We start from the raw sequence: 7,455 nt of genomic DNA, 5'->3' as shown, positions 1-7,455 counted from the left end.
AAAAACAGAATATAAATATATAGAGAGAAGAGAAAATAATTATAGGCACAATAGTATTTTGGCCTTGTTCTCATTTTGTTCCAAATAAACAGATTTGATGGATAGCAGCAGATTTCAGCTCATGTTTTTGCTTCTTGGGCAGCTTTTTGTTGAATAAAAGCAGTGATAGAGAACACCAGACTCAATTAAATTTATAGTGCAAGGATTCTTCAATAATATAGCACAAGAAGTTCACCGAGTCTTCATGAAATAATTGGCAGACACAGCTTGCGTTCTTCAAGTGTAAATTAAGCAACTGCTGGAACACTTTCACTTTGATGGGTGTCCAAATGAGTAAAGAGAGCTTATTGAATCTATCCATTGCATTTCATATGTAGCTTGCTGTCTCAGATTGAAATATCCTGATTACTCTTACAAGTTGCTGGTTTTAGCATGCCCATGTATTCTATTTGGCAAAGGGCAATCTCAGATCCCTCATTTTCCATCTTAATAATCAAATCTCTTTGAAGTCAAGTTTGAGACATGTGTCCAAACTCACTATAAAGGAAAAAGAACCCCTTTTTAGGGACATATTGTGTTCCTTTTGGGGAAAACAAGGTAGTCCCCTCAGGGCATCCTGCTCTCTCACAGCTTTGATGAGAGAGAGAGAGATTTCAGGCCTCTTAGACTTGTACTGCATATAAGATGACATATTTGAATGACTTCCATTGAGAATTCATTGTGATGTCCTTGAAGGAGCAGGAATGGCATAGTGGCAGAAACTGACAACCGAAAGTGAATTCTAGCCTACAATATCTCTCTGGAAAAAGGAGACATTGTGAGATCACCCATATGTACTCCAGGAAGTTGTTCCTTGTGAAAAAAAATCAGGAACTGAGGCTTTTGTGATCAATTTGTGTATTGAGCAGCTGGAAGTCAAGGAATTTCAACCAAAATCAAAGGCATTATGTAGGCTATATGGACTTAAAGTTTGTTGAACGTCATTTCTTAATCATGTTTGTAAATTACTTCTTAACGGTTTTTATGTATTAGGAACCTTTGGATTGACAAGTTTATAGCACTCACCAGGTAAGGGCCATGCCCTTGGAGTTGGACTCAGCTACAACACAAGCTGCTTCAATCACTCACTTGCCCCCTTGGCAATTTCTCTTGGGATCTTTGCACCCCATAGTGATTGCACCCATGTGATTCACAAGCAAGCATCAAGACACTGAACTAACCAGCAAAGCTTAAGGAAAGATTGCCAACAGCTATGCATGCTGAGAAGGCAGAGGATTTATCTCTTAGGGAAACAGTTCTCACTTGCTAGAAGCAACATAAGGAACTGGCTTTGTGTACCATGACTCTTGTTTGGGATCCAGTTATTTACAACCCTATACTGTGGTGCAGTGGTTAGAATGCAGTACTGCAGGCTACTTCTGCTGACTGCCGGCTGCCTGCAATTTGGCAGTTCAAATATCACCAGGATCAAGGTTGACTCAATCTTCCATCCTTCAGAGATCAGTAAAATGAGGACCCAGATTGTTGGGGGCAATATGCTGACTCTGTAAACCACTTAGAGAGGGCTGTAAAGCACTGTGAAGAAGTATATAAAGTCTTATTGCTATTGCTATAAATCTTTGGCTTGACTTTGGACTCCTTGACCTGGAATCTACCTGTGTTCAATTAAATTTTCATCTCTGGTTTCTGATTGATTTCAGAATGACAGACCACAAGAATAATATGGAAAAGATGCCACATTAGATATACAAAGGAAATAGGCTGATATCTTAATAAGGAAAATATACAAATAAATAGCAAACTAAAAAGGCAACTTTCCTATATTGGATTTACAAAAGAGGTCTGTTAAAGTTTTGAAGGAAAAGGGACAAAGAAAAAAAATGAAGAGAAATAAAATTCTAGGATATTATGTAAAAGGATTAAAGATCAAGATTGTTAAAAGGAAGGAATGTAAAGTTGGCTTATTTGACCAAGGTCACAATAGATATGTTGTTATCTATAATAACCCTCAATGCACTTTTGCTGAACAGAACTGAATGAGAAGGTTTGAAGGATTTGTTTATACATGGAGAAGAAATATGTGAAGAAGAAATAATCTGTTGTATTTGAAGAAAGAGTAATAAGTTACTCACATTGTTTATACTTGTTTTGATGACGGGGAAGCAATTTTTTTATATTTCTTTTTTTTTTTCTATATTCTTATTTTTTCTTTCTATTTTTTATTTCCTGCACTTTCTGTTTTTTATTTTATTTTTAGTTTGTATTAGTTTTTATCTTTTTAATCATAATGTTTAATAAAAATTGTTATTTTAAAATAAGTAAGATGACTTTACTTTTGAGACTAATCACTTTGGGACTACACAATTGTTATTCTTCTTGAGTCGGGTAAAGAAATAGTCTGTGGCCAGAAATTGCTTGCATTCTTTCAGGGGTTTCTTTTTCCCTGTGGGCCAATCTTACTCTCAAGCAAACAAAGACAGCCACTTCAGGCAGCTGATCTTAGATGTCATATAAGGAGAATAAATGGCTAATTATTCAATTTGTTATTATTGCAATTTTACTCCCAGGGATACTTTTGAGATTTTATACATAATGTGCCAAAATCACTTAGCTGGCTTTCTCCATCTTAACAGAGGTATGGGGGGTGATTAAAGCACCATTTGTTGTTATTCCTCAGTAGTAAAATGTGCTTCTCTTGTCTTTGGCTCAGCCAAAACCTTTTCTTAATGGCTCATCTTCTTTCCTACTAGCTGTTTCTCTGTTTTCCTCCTTCTGGCCCAAGCCCAGATGCTTCTCTTTTAACCATATCTCACTTCCTCCTGTTCCAGTTTGCTGTATAGGCAGGGCTATCATATCTGGCTGCAGAAATATGGATGGTCACTACATGGCAGAAGGGAGCTAAAGAAAACTCGAAACTTTTGTTGCATCTAATGATCATCTAGATCCGTGATGGCGAACTTATGGCACGCCTGCCACAGGTGTGGCACGCAGAGCCATTTGTGGCAGCACACGAGCTGCAGGCAAACTTACCTCACTGTGCATGCGCGCGCCTTACAGCTGATTTTTGGCTGGTTTGAGTCCTTTTTCGGCCTCCCAGAGGCTTCAGGAAGGCTTCTGCAGGCTTTACAGGCCTAAAACTAGGCCAGTTTCGTCACATCCTGTTTTTCCAGAAATACCGGAAGTGACGAAATGGGCCTAGTTTTCGTCCTGAAAAGCCTGCAGAAGCCTTTCTGAAGCCTCTGGGAGGCCGAAAAAGGCCTCAAACCAGCCGAAAATCAGCTGTGAGGCGCAGTGCAAGTAAGGGGGTAGCAGGGGTGGGGATTGCGTGTGCATGTGTAGGGAGTGTGTGGGAGCGTGCATTGCCTTCTGGGTGCTGGCACGTGAGCACAAGCGTGCAAGTGCATGCACAATTTTTGGCACAGGTTAGCCACCACTGATCTAGATTTTTACAGGCATCATTTGGTAACTCAACAGTCATATCAGTTTCCCTTTTTCAGCGGTCTATGTTTTATTTTTCCTCCTTGATTTCCTTTTGATTCCTTTTTAAAAGTTTTCTGGGTCTGATCCTCATTTGTTACATTCACTCGTTCACTGTCCCCTTTTCTTGAAAGTAGCTAACATTTTTAGGTTTATAACTAAAGTAATCACAAATTCCTGGCTTCCTGAACTGTACTGGCTGGAGAAATAAGCTTGTATATTCATAACCTGATGGTATTGAGACTATAGCAATAAACTATCAGCCTGAGCAAATCAGGGCCCAGACTTTCTATGACTTCCCTGAAGGTCTGCAGCCCAGAAGGATTATTAAAATGGTCAATTTCTTGGAGTTGGAGAATATTGCACAGCACACCTTAGGATAATCCAACCAGCAATTACTGTCACTGACAGAATTTTCCCTATCTGGGGAACAAGGGGATAGAGCATGCTTCCCTAAATGGCACTCAGTAAACTACAACTTTGCTAGCTGCAAATTATTAAAACTGAAATTCAATATATCTGTAAGGGTCTAAGTCATGGGAGGTTGATCCAAAATTAATTCATCATGGACAAGCAATTAATATTTGAAGATGAGGTTACTTGAAGTGGTGGATAGCTTCTTTCTTTCAGGATCAATAACGTACAATAAAGGAATCAGTAGTCAGGACATGCACTGCAAACAATACAGACATGCACTTTGAGTAACCAGGAAAGCCTTGGGAAAACATTCAAATGCTGTGATGTGTCTGTCACCTATAAAGTTTAGAATCATGCAGGGAATGGTTTTCCCTGTGATACTTTTGCTTTATCAGCAAAAATTGGACACTGAAGCAGGAAAAAAGTATTGATGTTTTTTTAAATTTTGGTATTGGAGAAGTCTAGTAATAATATCCCGAGTAACCAAGTAAAAAGATGCTTTCAGAAACAGCTAAGAAAGAGTCAAATTGTTAAGAGCCAAAGGACATGTACAAGAAATGCCATCAGAGGACTAACAATGAGAAGTTGGGGTTAAACCCAAGGAAAACCTATCAACAGCTGCTGCATTTAGAAATCAATAAGCAGATTTTAGAGGATAAAAGATGGTCTTGGAGCAGTGGTGGGATTCCATTTTTTTTTACTTCTGTGGGTGTGGCTGTGGCGGGGAAGGATACTGTAAAATCTCCAGTCAGAGGTGGTATTTGCCGGTTCTCTGAACTACTCAAAATCTCCACTACCGGTTCTCCGGAACTGGTCAGAACCTGCTGAATATCACCTCTGTCTTGGAGCCACACACCCCATTTTTTGAGTACTTCAGAGTCCAGTGACTTCTATTCTTCTAAGCTAGTACTTGACTGGCCTAGTTGAATAAGATTTGAGGTAAGGGGGAACATGAATGGAAATCAAGTGAGTGTGGGAGCACTCTTGAAACCAATAAAGCTTTATTGTAGTTTTTAAATTTGGCAAGTCGGTGATAGAACCTTGATTTCCTCAGCATTTGGTTGAAAGTTGTTTGTGAGTATTTCCAATTTTTCCCCCTGTTATTCACTAGAACTATTGTACATGTTCCATACATTCCAGCCACACCTATCTGAACAGCTGAGGTTGAAGGCAAGGTGAACGGTGAGACCTGTGTGATTGAGCAAGCTATATGATTGGAGGAAATGGGTATAAACTAAGCCTGGGTGTTTTGTAATAATGCAAAAACCTAGCTCTAAAATTTACACTATTGGGAAAGGTGGGAAGAAAAAGATTAGAACCAGGAGCAAGATGGTTGGACTCAATTAAACAGATCATAGAGGCATTGTTGGAAGATCTGAGGGGCCAAGTCGGGACAAGACATCCTGGAGAAAATTTATGTGGCAGGATCCAATTGGGGTCAGTTACCAGGACGACAGGTTTAATCTTCTTCCAAGCTTTAAGACTCATGCTGGAGTCCATCCTGAGGGAACCTCTGACAGAGAGCATTCTCAGAGAGCTTGTGCACCGGGAACTGAGTGAAAAGTTCCCTGAGGATGGGCTCCAGCATGAGTCCAAAAGCTCAGAAGACTAAGTTCTGGTTCTGGTGACCAACCCAGATTGGATCCTGCAACATTATCCTGGGACACATCTATTTGTCTTCACATGTGAACATGCATGTGGTTGCTAAAAGTTCAGCACCTGCACATAATCATCAGTCAATCCATCAAGGCCTGAGGTAGGATTTAGACCCGTATATAAACCCCTCCCTTTCCTAGTCCTGCCTTCACTTCCTCGGTGCCCTCCTGAAGTCTGACATTTCAGTTCCTATCTCCCTGAGCTGATGGAAACTCATTTGAGTCATTCAGAGAGAATTAGTTTTTAAAAGCTGAAAATCAAATAATTATGCTACACAAATTCCCTGGATGGAAACTAGCCAATTGAGTCTGTCATCTGCACCTCTATAACTGCAACCCAACAGGACAGACACAGACTTCAGAGGATAATTAGGACTGCAGAAAAAACAATGACTACCAACCTGCCTTCCATTGAGGACCTGCATACTTGCATGAGTCAAAAAGAGGGCTGTGAAAATATTTACAGACCCCTCACATCCTGGACATAAACATTTCAACTCCTTTCCTCAAAACGATGCTATAAAGTACTGCACACCAGAACAACTAGACACAAGAACAGTGTTTTCCCAAATGCCATCACTCTGCTAAACAAATAATTCCCTCAATACTGTCCAACTATTTACTAAGTCTGCATTACTATTAACCTTCTCATCATTCCCTATCCCCTCCCACTTGTGACTGTATGACTGTAACTTTGTTGCTTGTATCCTTACGATTTATATTGACTGTTTCCTAGTATGATTTGATTGCTTATTGTACCCTATGACTATTATTAAGTGTTGTACCTTATGATTCTTGATGAATGTATCTTTTCTTTAATGTATGCTGAGAGCATATGTACCAAGACAAATTCCTTGTGTGTCTAATCACACTTGGCCAATAAAGAATCAATTCATTCACTCACTCACTCATTCATTCATTCATTCAATAAGAATGGCAATATAACTGAAAATGAACCCCAGATCTAAATTTAGGGAGGGATGGGAAACAGTTTTACCCCATTAAGCATAACCAACTGGAAATACTGCACATCCTCAAAGAAACACTTAGATGTATCAATCATGGGGAAGTCTCATTAACTACATTGGAGTTTGCCCTAGGCCTAGAGAGACATCACATCCCATGGATTGTGCATCCTTTGTGGCGATGCTGTTGTCTACTATTTGAAGTAGGCCGTCCCTTTTACCAGTGTTGTATTAAAGATAACAGTAGCTGTTTGCCAGTCTATTTTCTGATAGATGGGACAGGACAGCTCCTTTCCAATAAAGTGCTGTAAAGGACATTAAAATTTTAGCTTGGGGGGTGGGGGGAGACCAACATCAAAAAGAAAGCCCTTAGCTCTTTACATTTGGCCCACCCTGTAACCTGGTTAACAGTGTTGCTGGCCAAGGAGGAGAAAAGAAACTGTAAGCTCATTGTTTATAGCCTTAGGGATGATTCCCTTTGATGGGATCATCAAGGTGATGATTTATTTAAATTTTCAGCCTGTCCTATACCAAAGCCCCAGGGCATGTAACGATGTGTGTCTCATATATAACATTTAATTAAAATAAGCTTTAAAAAGTTAAAACTTAATAGACGATGCCCACTGCCTATGCTGCATGTCTAGTAGGTCTAATTTCTGTCCCTCGGAAAGCTAAGCAATGAGGAAATGAATATTGATGATGCTTAAGTTTTAGTAGCCTGCAAATTAGGATGAAATGGTGGTGGCTTGAGCCACAGTTCCTGATGGACAAATGCTTATAAATGTATTGCTTTGTAGACGGAGCTATGTTTTAGGGTCACCAGGGAGTCACCCGTGCAGCCAGGCCTTTCTCTAGGAAATGAACCAGCTCTGCTAATGTCAACCTGAAGGCAATTATTCTTTGCAGCCTAAACCTCTCTCCCACACAGCTCCTGCTGTTTC

The sequence above is a fragment of the Notechis scutatus genome, chromosome 2 (genome assembly GCF_049901735.1).
Source record: "Notechis scutatus isolate UNSWTSFEM ecotype Mainland chromosome 2, rNotScu1.2, whole genome shotgun sequence".
In the NCBI taxonomy this organism is placed as follows: Eukaryota; Metazoa; Chordata; class Lepidosauria; order Squamata; family Elapidae; genus Notechis; species Notechis scutatus.
Note: the sequence above shows the minus strand (reverse complement) of the source record.